Genomic DNA, 13909 nt, shown 5'->3' with positions numbered 1-13909 from the left:
TGTGGGCTGGTTTAATCTGTGGCCATTGTAAGTGAAGATAAAAGAAATATTTAATAATCTGTTCCCACTGTTGTCCAGCACATTGCTGCCTGCGTGAAAGCTTGTGGAGTCCTCTCTGTAGCCAGTGGAGGTAACTCAGTGCAGTGGGGTGGGAAAGAGGGTGTCACTGCTTGTAATTCAATTGCCACAGAGTGCCTGGGGTCATTCCAGCAGACAGTGTGTACAGCTTCAAGATCTGAAAGGGCTTTTGGTGATGTGAAACATGCAGTTGCTAAATGCTGGATTTGATTTGTTTGTTGGACGCTCAGAATAAAGAGGATAACTTTAAAAGGGGTGTTAATTCCTTGGCCAGGGATAGTTGCCATCTCACCAGAGGCACATGTGTGTAGGATTAGCTTCTCTCCTAGGCCCTTGAAGCTGATCTGTAATATGAAAGAAAAATTTTGAAGTGAGCAGAATCTGTACTGACCCTCCCATAGGAGGGGTAAGACTGGGCAGTGACCATGTGGGTGGCAGGGTGGAAGTTTCCATGAAGTATGGGTGGGAGCTTCTCTAATAATTTCCATTTATAGTGGTTCCAGTTGCAGAAGATTGGCTCACTGGCAAGGACAGTGCCCCATCCCTGATCCCTGTCTTGTTCCATCTTGTTTGTTTATGGGCTCTCATTTTGGGTACCTAAATAACAGTCCTACTTAATTCAGTGCAGCTTCAAGTGTGCAAGGTGCCAATCTTGTGATCAGTGTCATGGCCATGCCTATTCCCTTGGACAAGGGATGGTATTTATGGCAAGGTTAGAGATGATTGTGTATCCCAGGCTCATCAGGACATCTGCACAGCCCACTGGGATGGTGATCCATGTAGGAAGTGATGGGAATAGGTTGGTAATGCTGCCAAACATAGGAAAAGAAGCCATGGTTTCATGAGTGCACATCCCTGCTTCGATTGCTTCCCAACATTCTTTAGCTGTCGTTACGAAATCCCCCTGGTGCAGCACAGCTTTGAAAGAGGCAATCTGCAGATGCTCAATGTGGGCTCAATTTTCCCCACATCACAATAAAGTTAGAGATGAAGTATTTCCATTTGGTTTTATCCCTGGTGAAAATTAAAAAAAAAAAAAAAAAAATCATGAAGGCATAAATAACCTCATATAAGATTTTTTGTTTTTTAAAAAGGTTGTTTTCCTTCATCTGATCCAGGCTTTCATCTCCTTAAGTATACATATGGACATGGTCAAACTTCTCCTGACTAACTTGGGAGCTATTTGAATAATCCAACTGTGAAATTGTGACCACACATGTTCTATTAACACTTTGCACAGGAGAATTGTGTGTATGGGAGAGGAAAATCAGATGCATATATGAGGTGAAAATGGAAGCAGTTGGAAAAGGCTGGAAAGAAATAACGGAGACAAAAACCACAAAATAATATTTTTATGTATGTGAAATACATAATATAAATTTAGTTATATAGACCATCTTCTAGTCCATAATTTCTCAATACATCAAAAAATTGCTCATAATCTACTTGAAAAATAACTGAATTACTCTTTTAGTAGAAATACCGCAACGAATGCTTTTAATTTGCAGGCAGCAAAATGATGGTGAGGGACTGGAAAACATGAAAATCAGATCTTAAAACTATCAGAACTGTGCAAAGGTCACAAGATTTTTCCTTTTTTGTTGCAATAGAAATGAAAACTTTCAATGTAAGCCAAGAAAAAGTTAACTGACTTCCCCTAAATTTAGAAGTATAGAGGCTGTTTCTATCTCCTTTTGTCCACCTGTTTAAATGTACACACGCTTTGTGCAGCAGTGACAGATGTAGGAAGAAATATTTCAAATATCAGATGAACTCTTCTTTATATTGTGGGACACTTTTGTACTTTTTAATTGTTAAGGTCATATCTGTCTGGTGGTTTTTAAAAATTATTCAGCTCAATGCCTCCGAGGCTCCTTCATACTCTTACAAATCTACATTTCCCAGAGTTTTTGCAGCTTGGCTTTTGAATGGATTTTGCTGGTTCTGGTACCATACTCATTTTGACTTGCAAGTCCAAGGTATCCTTCTGCAGACCCTGTTGTAATTTAAAAAAAAAAAAAAATTGTTTTTAGCATACCTACCACATTTTCCTGAAAAGAAAGCTTTTTCTTTTTTTTTCTTTTTTTTTTTTCCCCCCTCATTTTAAGCTTTCCAAGTGAGGAATTTTAGGGAAAAGGGAGAACATGCAGAGGAAAGGGCTTCCAGGCAAAAGATGAGGGTATGAGTAAAAATAGCTTTCATATTTTCTTTCTCTCTGAAATGTAGCATGAAGTGAGGGCAGTGACTGTGATAATAGAGGCAAATGATAAATGAAAGAAAGGACACTTCAACATAATCTAGATAACAGGAAAATTTTAAATGGACAATTTAACAAGAGAGTCTGCATGGAATTATTTTTCATTAAACAACCAAAGCTTGTGATAATGCAAATGAAATCCATTTTTAGCTGCAGGAAATTTTGAGAATTTCAGAGGAATAGAAAATATGAGAATAATAATATCATGATGGTAATTCACAGTAATTATAGAAAAGCATAATTGCACAACACAAGCACTAATCAAAGCTCAGAAGAGTACTTTGGCATTCATTAGGGTTTCAGAGCTATTAGCATTTACCTTTGTCAATGGGCACCACACAACAAGCATTATTAATTTCATGTCAATCCAGAGCATAATTTCCCTGATCAAATATCAGTTCATTATAACAAACCACCAAGACTGACTTATCTGACATGGATTTCTGCCAAGTGTTTTAAAAGGAGAGCTTTACTGGGGACTGCTTTGGAGGTAGAAATGTTCCCCTTGAACTTAGATGATCTCTGAAGGTTTGTGAGCTGTCCTCTATGTATACAAATTCCATCAATTTATTTGCATCTGCTGGCCTAAAAAAGCTTCAGAGCATTGCCCATGCTTTCCTTCTTCTTATCTTACAGGAAATTTTCTGAGCTTCATCCATCTGTGTGTGTGTTAGTAATCAAATTATTATTATTGAACTATGCAGGTATCTTGTGCTGCTGTGGTACGTGAGCAGCTCATCAGTTGTGCTTGCTGGAACTTCTAACCTGATGTACAGCTAGTCCTGCGTTATTCTGTATGGAGAATTTGTGTCATTTGCTTGTTGGGTGTTTATTTTTGCCCCTGCTGACCAGCTGTGCTTTTCTTCTGCATCTGCCCTGAATGCTTAAAATGAGGAAAAGAACATTTTGCCGCTGATACCAAATAGGGATGGAGGTGAAGGGAACATTTGAGCAAATCAAAGGAAAAGGAGGAAGAAGAATATGGAATATTCTCTTAGGTTCTGTAGAAGAAAAGCTGTGTTTTATGCAATAAAAGAAACAAATAAAACCAGGTCCCTGAACATGAAATGAGACTCTCTGGGCCTTCTTCATTCTGCTTATAACCCTTTTTACGCATTACTTAAAAAAAAAATCTGTTCTTTTACTATTATTTCCAGACTTTAAAAAGTTCTATACCATATGTATAGCTCTTGAAGGGAAGGGTTGTCTATAGGAGAAGACAGTGGCTGGTAAATAAAAGAATACTTCAATTTATTGTTCCATTAAGCAAGATACAACTTATCAACGTGCAGGTGGCTCATGTCCCAGTGTTGGAAATAGTAAGTTTTGACTTAGCTTTTCCTTTCCTCAGCTCACTCACTGTCACAGTGCTTTTCTCTGGCTTGTGGCAGGACTGTTTCTCTGTTAGCGACTTATTTTTTAGCACACCATTCTGACACCTTGACAGTTCATGTGCTAAATCAGACTTTACAATTTCTGGCAGGCAGTTATTAGATGCATTGCACTTAATTAACTTTGCACCTAATTACAAGCAGTGCTGGCCGATTACAAAGGGCATAAATATATTAGTGCCCTAGCTGTCACATCATGAAAATGGCTGTTTGAACAAGTCAAGCAAAAGCAATTACCACATTGTGTGCATGGTGAAGTGTTAGCAGAGTGCAGAAGGAGGGATGAGCTGGGGTACTGTTTGTAGCAATTTCATTTTGCGTGGCACATTTCAGGTGACCCCGATGAGCAGAAAGTATGAGGAAAGATTTCCTTTCATTGTGTAAACACTTCATGTGTGTGAAGGAAGAGCAAAAGTTGCATAGTGAGAGCTGACTTAAGTTTTGTTGGATACCTACCCTGTATATCTTTAAAGTATGAGGATTCTAGTGGTAAGGAAGAAAAGCTGTCTAACATGAGATAAATGCTACAAATTATAAGCAAAACTTGGGATTCAGAATGACACAGTGCAACTATACTTATACAGTAGTTGCCAAAATGAGAAGGAAAGCAGAATTTGGTCTCCTCTGTAGAGGAATACATTGTAAAGAGCAAAGGTTAGCACTCAGCTGGCATTCTGTGGAAATCTATCTTGTGTTAGCACAGGAAAAAAACATCTCTGGTGGAAAAGTAGCATTTGGAACAATATTTAAAATTTTGTCAGTGGCTTTGTAAACAAGAGTCTGTATGAGAGATGTTTCCTCCTGTATCAAGTTTCCGTTCCAACCACCACGTGCTCTCTCTTGCAGAGGAAAATAGACCATGTTATACAGGTGGCTTAACTTACTGTTGTTATGCGTACAGCCATGGAGGAATGTTGCCTTCATTTCACAAGAATCCTGGCCAAGGAGAAGAGCTGAGAACTGTTCAATATGATAATTTTTTTTCATTCCTTTTTCTGCTTTGCAGCAGAATAGTTTCTGAATTAGTAGTGTTTTGCAACAAAACAGAACAAAATGTTTGTTTTCTCTTTCAACAAAACTTAATTAGTCACCAGTGTGTAGACAAACTAACATAAACCCAGTCATAATAACCCATTGATAATCAACAGACTGTACTATCTGCTTTGTACGAGGTATTTAATGCTTTTTACTGAGGTCACAAAAGCCAGTTTTATATATAGTGGCCAAAAAAGGTCACTAGAACTTGACTTTGTTTGAGGCAAGTGGAAGGAAACAGAGGGAGACACAACGTGGTGTTAAATTAGTGGCTGTAGGGCTTGCACACTGTTGTTATTTACAATCTCTGAATAAAGAGTGCTGTGAGGATGTATGTAAACCTTTCCCAGCCCTGAACAGCTTTCATTGTTATTCACTTCTCAATAGGCTGGCTGTGTTGTTTCTGATAACTCATGGAAAAGCAGTGGTAGGTGGCCTTAAACAGAAGTTTTGGATGCCTTTGCAATGGTGCTTGCATGAAAGAGTGAGTGGACTGCTTTGTGTGCAACAGCAGAAAGTAGAAAGTGGGAAGATAACGTGTTTTTGAATACAGCATTACATCACTGCTGAAAACATTGCTCAGTTCATTATGATCATGGGTGGTCAGCAATTTTTACCCTGTATAAAATTAGAGATGTTGTTGTAGGGAAATAAACCCGTGCAGGAGAGTGTCCTGACGGAAGGGTCTGGGGGAGGCAAGCACTGTCATTCAAGTAGCTTGTGCCAGAGCCACTCCTTACTAAAAGTGAGGAACTCGGCCCAGGAGAGAAGATAAATCAGTCAGGGGCTCATGTAGCGCTTCATGATTTCAGTTTTTTCACTGTAGGGTACAAGGGATTAATGTGAATTAATGTGAAGTAATTGACTCTTCCAACACACCAAGTGAGTTATATCCAACACAAAGTGTGTTAGAATGTTACTTTCTAATTGAATGCACTAGAACTACCAAGTAATGTGTGAATAATGTCTAAAACATAAAAGTAAATCTAAAACTTCATGCATTTGAGGAAAATGAAATAGAACACCAGTGAGAACTCCAGCAGAATAGGTCTATTTTATGTGCTTGAATTTTTCTCTGGTATGGATGGTCAATAGAATCATTTAGGTTGGAAAAGACCTTAACATCATTGAATCCACCTGTAAACCTAACACTGCCACTTGCACAATATTTCACTAGCTCCCATGGAGTTCTTGGCTTTTCCACATTTATCATGTTTGTACTAAGACAGAGAACTGAGCTGATTGTCTGTTCCTTCTATTCTGTAGATGAGATGTTTCTCGGTCATGACTTCTGAAGACTTACAGCTGTACTGAGCTCCCAAGAGCCAAGGATGCCCTCTTACCTTGTCTTTTATCCTTTCTTGGAAGCATCTAAAGGAAAACTGGGAACTGCAGTGATACATGAGGAATTGACAGGTATGTAAAAGCCCTCAGTTAGACTTTGTCAGAGTCTGCTTTGTTCCTGAAGCTGCACACTTTATAGTTTGACTTTTACACTCTGTTGTAATGACTCTTTCCATCTGAGTGCATCATACTGTAGGAAGCTAATTGACTTTGACTCCTTTGCTTCTGTTCTCAGTGGGTAATGCCAGTTGTAATTCTCTTATTGATTGTTTAGAGCAATTAGTGGAAAACAAATTTTTCCAAAGAATAGATAATTTGGTTTTGTTGCTCTCCACCATTAAAGCTACAATTTGTTATCTAAGAAGCAATTTGTTATCTGGGAAAAAAATTAATAGGAAATACATTACATCTGTTTATTAGCTGAAGAGAGACAGGTTACCTCATCATTAATGTCATTGGTAATTAGCGCTCTTGAGCTGCCACCATCTGCACCAGGGGCTGGCAATCTGTCAGCAGCTTCAAATGCCAGGGCTGATTGTGCTTGTCTGTGCCAAACAAGGGGCAGGCCGTATGTGATCCCCACATTTGTAAACAGTACTTGGCTAATGTAATTTAACTGGACAGGTTTGTTATATCTGTGACTGCCACCCTGGGAAGGACACGAGACTTTAAACCTCTAGGGCAATTCCCAGTCATTGGGTCACCAGCAGCAGGCTCAGAATGCCACTCTCAATTAATCAGGTTTCTGATGTCACAACTGGTTTTTGTTTCCATTTGGGACAAGGTTTGGAAAGGCAGTGTGGTCAAAGTGGCAGGACCTGTGCTCACATTCCATCAGCATCACAGCCCTCCATGATAACCAGTAGATAAACCCTGACATTGGAGAGGCTTCTTTGTTGTTATTGAGTAGGTAATGTCTTGTTGTGTTCCAGACTGAAAAGAATGAATTCTACTTTACACCAGGTGATATCTTTTCAAATAATAAAAAAACCCCCCCAAAACAGCCAGGGAAAAAGGAAATAATTCTGTAATATTTACTAGTACACTAGTCTTAGTGTTTTACTGACTTTTGATTCTGTTATTCAGTTTGATTTTGTAGTTTTATCTTGAGGAGAAAAGTTCCGAAAATTCTCACTGCTTGATAAAATTGCCTATGAGGGTCAGAGAATTTTGAGATCCCCCATGCAGGGATTTGAAAACTTACGTAAGAATGGCTGTGCTGAAGTTTGCATCCTTGTCCTTATAAAGTAAATGATGATACTTTTAAATGGTTAGAGAGTTATTTTTTTAGTAGTTTTTAATTGGTGCTCTTCTGTTCCATGCATTCAGTCATGTGGGTAATACATGCACAAGTACAAGTGAAAGTTAAATGCTTTCTTTGGCACATGCTTTGGAAGCCTACATTGAGGTGTATTCATTCAGGTATCATGGAAATTACAATTAGGGAATATCTACTAATAGTGCTTATGGCTAAGACCTGGACATTTTCTTCTTGAGGGCCAGTGGAGCACAAAGCTATTAGAAATTTGAGTTCCCACTGGCACTGTAGAAAAATCCATTTCGTATTTCTAAAGTGGAGAACAATTTCCAAGACACTGCCAGATGTTTGCTTTTGATGCTCGAAGCCTAAGTACATCCAAGGAGCAGTCTCTTTTTCTGATGTGAGAATATGGATTTGCCATTGGAAACTCTGGATCTCAGTCAAAGGTGAGAGGAATCAGGAATTTCAAGAGTCACTGTAATGCATTTGTAAAGATCTGGTGTTAGCAAGAGGTGCAGTTGGATTAGCTGGTCTCTTAAAAATGGACAGAAATAGGTCATTGGAGGCAATAGCAACACAGGGAAGAGTATGAAGGATACAAAGAAAGCTGTGATGTCTCAATATTAAGTCCCTCTTGCAGAGAAGATTCTGGATGTATACATATGTCTAGGTACATCATTTGGAAGCTGAATACAAGGAAGGAGATGAGTCATCAGATACTCCTATTTTCTTTTTCATTACATTATTTTTCTAAAATGTTTATTTACAAAAGTTGGTTTGCACTCGTGTGCTGATCCGAAGCATCTTGAATCTAAATATTCCTTTGTGTTTCAATAGTTTTTAGGCCCAGGCACCTTTTCCAGTGCTTTTTGCCTAAATTTATGGCATGCAAATCTTGACAGAACTTGCTGCCTTCCGATGCCATGAGAAATCATCTGTCCTAAGGAGCATAATGCTAAAGGCAGAATAAACATGCCATGAAAACGCCAGGTGTTTGCTATCCAATAGGAATAGCGATCTGGTTTATAAGAATCTTTTGTTCTTCCATTTACTTTTGTGTCATTTCAGTAGGTTTTTTTGAGTGGTGTGCCAATTTGCATTTTATAGAATATGATTTTAAATATGCACACATTTTTATCCTGAGGCATTGGTGGATCAATACAGTCATTTTAGCTTTGGGATTAGAGAAGGAAAAAGAGGTTTTAGTTGCAGTATAGGTATGTTCTAGAGTACAATTGTAACCTCTCCGTCACTTTTCATACCTAATGTGGAAAAACATCACAGATACTAAAGTTAAATATGATGCCAATACCATAAATCCAGTGTAAGGATTTATTGTATCCCTGAGCTCTTTAAAATGTTAACATTCCTTGGCTTCACTTAGAAGCATTAACTTATTCCAGGTGAGTCACCTCAGACAACAAAGCCCACTGTTGGTAGACATCTGTCACGCAGGGCATGAGGTAACAATTCTCAGGGGGTACGTGTGGATGTGAGAATGTTTTGTTATGGTGTGGTGACCAGCATGCCTTTATTTCTCATTAGTTTATACTGCACTCTATTATATGAAAATTAATTTCTGTTAACTTCTACAGTCAGGTAATGTACACATATCATTTAATGAACATAATGTGCCTTAAAATATTAAATTACAGCCTTTCTGCCTCCCAGGCAGACTGTCAGACCTGGTGGTATAAATTAATATGTAATGCTGCACAGCTAACAAATTCCTTTTAGCCAAGAGAACTGAAAGCAGCTCCCAGAGGCAGGGCTGGAGGCTTCTACTGGAGGCTACTGAAATCAATAGAAGGACTTATAATGACTTCATTAATTGTTAAAATAAAGCTGGGGATGGAAGACAAAGGTCTGTGGAGAAAACAAATTAGGGAGGCAGGTTATGCTTCTCCATTAAAAGTGGAAGTTCTTGGAGATAAATATGTGCTCATCACAGGTTGCCTTAATAACTGTTCTCATATATTTGTAAGTGGCACTTTGTATATATTTAGCTATATATTTGTATGTATTTAGCTGTTTTCAGACATAAACCACATCCATTGTTTCTACTTGAGCTAAAGAGGAAAGCTTAATGTTGCCATTGTCATCACAAGAGATGGGAGCCATGGTCTGAAGTACAGGGGGCTAAAGCCATCTCAGGTCTCCCAGGTATCCCACCTGGCCTATGGATTGTGCTTCCTGGCAGGAGTGAAGGTGATGAGAAGTGAGTAGTCCCTTTACACTAAATAACTAAGAAACTAAACAACCCATTATATCATTTTCATTTAGAAAAATAGGATGTAATCATAGAAGATTATTATAAATTGTTTCTTGATTGTAAATAATATACAGACAATGGATCATTAATTGCAGGCAAAGTTCAATTAAGAAAGGTCAGCCTCAATGTGCCTTATTTTATTTATGTCTGTGATTATCACTGGTCAGATGTAATTACATACTTGTCAAATTGCAGCTGTGGAAAATGGGTTAAATGTCACTGTAAATTGCAGGTTTTAAAAAAGTAATTATTACATATTTCTTGACTATTTTTAGGTTAAGGGGGTGTTTTTGTCTGATGATACAAACCGTAGCTTAAAATAATCAGAGGTGACTCAAAACATGCTCAAAATACCCATTTAATTTTAATAAGACTTGGACCTGACTGTAGGAGCAGAAATGTTTTAGCCCCTATACAAAACCTTGCAGCTGGCAGTCTTACATAGATGCCATGGCAAATTAAAATTTAATAACAAAAATACTGCTCCTTCTGACAAATGAGCAAAGTGGTATCAAATAACATCACTGAATACTCCTAGAAACTATGTGAGCTCCATTTTAGGCAAGTAAAATCTGGGATCTAACTGTTAATACCTATATTAACAGAGGCTGAAGAGGTTCAGAACTGCTTCTTGCCTGAGTAAGTGACTGTCAAAGCAGGAATCTGGGCCATATTTTAATCATCTTTGTGACAATCTCGTTAGATTGTTGAATGATGGGTATTTTACCATCTGCACTTATTTCTGACTGCACACTGGTAATGTAAAGACTGCTCCTGAATGTGACTTGCAAGTCCAGTAGATATTTGTATGGACAGCATCATCATCCCCCCAGATGTTAAAAGGAATAGCTGTAGGCAGTAGGGTTACTTGCCAGGTTGAAGGTATCAGGGCATTTGGGAATTGTTTTAGCTGACAGACACTGACTAATTCTGGAGCATCCTGCATGACCTGTGAATGCAGAGGTCTTGACAAAACAATTAGGTAATATTTATAACACTGAACACCAACTCCCAACTTTTTAGCCTGTCTGGTTTTTTCTTCCAGCTTCCTCTCCGCCCTTCACAGCTTTTCTTTGTTCTGTGCTGTTGTTGGATGTATTTTCAGATTTATTGCATCAACAGTCAACTTCTGAGATTCTTTTGAGACGTGCTGGCACTGGCATTTTCAATCCGTAAAGCTGTCCAGGACACTTCAGCATAACCCTCTTTTCTGGCAGTGCTGGGTATCAGATCTGAGCAAAAGCAGCTCAGGTTTCATGTTACCTGCTGATATTTATGGGGATCTGAAAAAGAAACTGTATTTGCCCAGAATGTTGTAGTGTGTCCCAAATGCAGGAAAGGGGGTTGTGAATCTGAATCCTTCATCCATCACAGCTGCTGGAGGTAGAGCATAGCTGGGACAAAGCCAACCCCATGCAGCAGAGCTGAACTGTGAGCTAAGGAAAAGAGAGGTTTATAAGAATGGCCATTGATAGAAATCCACTGAAGTGAAAAGAAGTGTAATTGCAGCAGGATTGCATCCATAGGAAAACTTTCTGTTCACCTCCTTTGACCACAGGCTGTGAAGCTTCTCTCTCTTTCTCCTCTTCTTATCATGAAACATCTCATGTTGAAGAGTTACACCCCCCACCAAAGTAGAAAAAATATCTAGAAAAAATGTACTGGATCTTCTTTCAACCTCTTTTCTGCTGGGAAAGCTTGGCTGAGAGGGATGTAGAGACGCCATTAATACTGACCTGTGAGTTGAAAAAATTATCAGAGTTTTTCCTTTTTTTTTTTAATGGTTGGATCATAACAATTTGATTTTGGGTACAGACCACTCTTTAGTAAATGTAGCCCCACTTAAAATATGCTTTTTTGTATGAGCCAGAGCTGTGCCCTCGAGCCAGTATAAATTTGCCTCAGGTCCTAGTGGACCTGAATTGGCCATCAGACTCTCACTTTATTGACATCTTGGTAAGATAGAGGACTGCTTTTTATTTTTGCCAACCTTATTAGCTCAAATAATTAAAGTTTAGAACTTCACAATCCCTTCTCAGTGATAAAAGGACACTTTGTTTTGGCTCATGTTCTCTGGGATGGGTGATTTTTGAACATCCACTTGTGTTGTACAGTTTCACAAGAGCAGTTCTTGGAAAATTTCACCAAATTCTTCATGCAAATAGGCATGCTTTTCTTTGGATGTTAGACTTATAACTCAGTATTATTTTCAATTCTTTGAGAATTTTTTTTTTTATGGGGTTGATCTGATATAGGAAAAGAGGAAAGTTTTTCCAGTCTAGATTGCATATGCAAACAGGAACGGAAATTGCCTACAGAGCCTTCATGCTTCAAGTGCATTGTGTGATTCTTTTGATATTCAGCCATGAACACATTCTGTTCAACTCCTTTTGTTTCATGGTATCAAATGAAGACTGAGACATTAAAAGCAGGGCTTAAGAGAAATGAAAAATGTCAGTAAAAGCAGCTGATGAAAACCTTATTAAACAGCTATGCATGTCAGGCCGTGTTCCTTCTGTAATGTATATGTTTGTAATAACAGCTCAGAATTCTGCAGGGACCTATAAGTAATGAACAAAATTGGTCAAGCAAAAAAAAGAAGTTATTGGAAACTTGAGTGCTGTTGAGTCCCATAATGTGCAAACTGTACATCTGCATAAAGTAAAGCTGTGCCCTGCTGGTGGCTTTTATATTGTTCCACTTGTTTGCATCAATTTGTTTGTGGGGTTGAGTTTACGCCGGTAAATGTTTTATGGTGAGAATTATGTCCCCAATTTCCATAAGTAGCCAACATTCATTGTCAATGTCAATAACAAGGCACAATGTAAAACTGAGCATGACAGGCAGAGTTTCCAAGGAGAAAGTTGCCCCCTTACCTAGAGTGGAAAGTTTCTGGTGTTAATATATTTTTCCTGGTGGAGGAACAAAATGATGAGGGGAGAGTGATCAAAGCATTGCAAATGCTATGTGAAGGAAGGTAGAGTGTGGAATCAAGTCAAAGGACACCACTTGAAGAGTTAGGCTGCACAAAAGAAGGAAAAAAAAAAACCATTGACAAACTAGTAAAGGGGATCTACTAATTTGCCTAGAAATGCAAAAACTAAAGAGGCATCAAGAGAGTCTAAAACTGGTAAAGAAACAAAACCTGTTGACTTGGAGCAACAGTTGCACAAAAGGTGTAATGTACCATAGTACTAAAAATCGCTTGAAAACTCTTAAAATAATGTGAATAATGAATAAAAGCAGAAACCTGTGCTCAGCAAGGTTTTGAGATGGGACAAGCATGTTTTACTAGAGCCTTGGGCTCTGTCTTGGTTCTACTCTGTCAGAAAATGGTGGTTGATCTGAGGGAGCTGCCTTGAGTAAACCTGATGATAGGAAACTGAGGGAAATCGTGAAGCTAGAGAAGTTACAGTGAAAAGTGGAGTATTTGCTTGTCTCTAGGAGTATGAAATAGGAGAAGGGTGGACAGATTGAGTGATGTGGGGGAGGAGATTACTAGATTGCAAAGATCTTGCTCTGTTGGAGCAAGTGCTCACTCTGGATGGATTGCTTGGCATAGGGAATGCAGTGCCTGTCAGATGCCTGTGCATGTGGTCTTGAGCTGCACTCCTGGACTTCAGCCACAGGCTTTTGGTAAATACCTTTTGAAAACATGGTGTTATAGGATCTGCCTTCATGGAACTCCCTTTGCAATAAATAGACTTTATGGGGTGTACTCTGGGGGCAGATGATGATTTATGTGCTCAATAATCTTTTTTCTGCTATGCGGAGAAATCTCTAGGCCAGCAGGCCTAGAATCAGGGAGGGTGCTAGGCTGCTGCTGGAGTGATGATTTTATACTGAAGTACTCGAGTTTCTTTTTGGTTCTGCCATCATCAATATCAGCTTTTTTGTTTGTTTGATGCAAGATAGGGACTCACCTCACCTGCTGCTGGCCATTATTTAACATCTTCCTGTTGGTACTGGAGACAGCCTGGACAACTCCATTCCAGTTATCTTAGAGTGTCAAAATCCTCTTTGCTGCTTACATTGTGAGCTGGAGCTCAAGTCTTTGTACAGCCCAAGTGGTTTGGGAAAGACAGTTCCACTGTGAATTCCTAGGAGAAAACGGAACTGACAGTATGAGAGCTTTTCCTCAGGTTTGTTTAAGCATTAGGTGAAAAACTACAATCTGTTTGGCTTCAAGGTGAGGAGAAGCAGCATCTTTACAACTATGCTCAAGTACATGACACAAAATGCAGGTATACTATTTATTTTGTGGTCTGCAG

General features: G+C 38.8%; 2 long non-coding RNA genes across 2 annotated transcripts in view; one reads left to right on the top strand and one right to left on the bottom strand.

Annotated features, from left to right (window-relative positions):
* LOC121674345 overlaps positions 1-13909 on the top strand; it is a 55369-nt gene that overhangs the window by 31828 nt on the left and 9632 nt on the right. Inside the window, exon 2 of the long non-coding RNA XR_006019584.1 lies at positions 6028-6177. This is a non-coding gene — a long non-coding RNA (uncharacterized LOC121674345). The remainder of the gene's footprint in view (positions 1-6027; positions 6178-13909) is intronic.
* LOC121674343 overlaps positions 6171-13909 on the bottom strand; it is a 92550-nt gene continuing 84811 nt past the window's right edge. The window contains exon 19 of the long non-coding RNA XR_006019574.1: positions 6171-13738. This is a non-coding gene — a long non-coding RNA (uncharacterized LOC121674343). The remainder of the gene's footprint in view (positions 13739-13909) is intronic.

Source organism: Corvus kubaryi, unplaced genomic scaffold (assembly GCF_017639235.1).
Source record: "Corvus kubaryi isolate FWS band 111438036 unplaced genomic scaffold, C.kubaryi_AGA036_p1.0 67, whole genome shotgun sequence".
Taxonomy (NCBI): domain Eukaryota; kingdom Metazoa; phylum Chordata; class Aves; order Passeriformes; family Corvidae; genus Corvus; species Corvus kubaryi.
The sequence above is the reverse complement of the archived record's forward strand: the minus strand, read 5'-3'. Positions and strand labels throughout refer to the sequence as shown.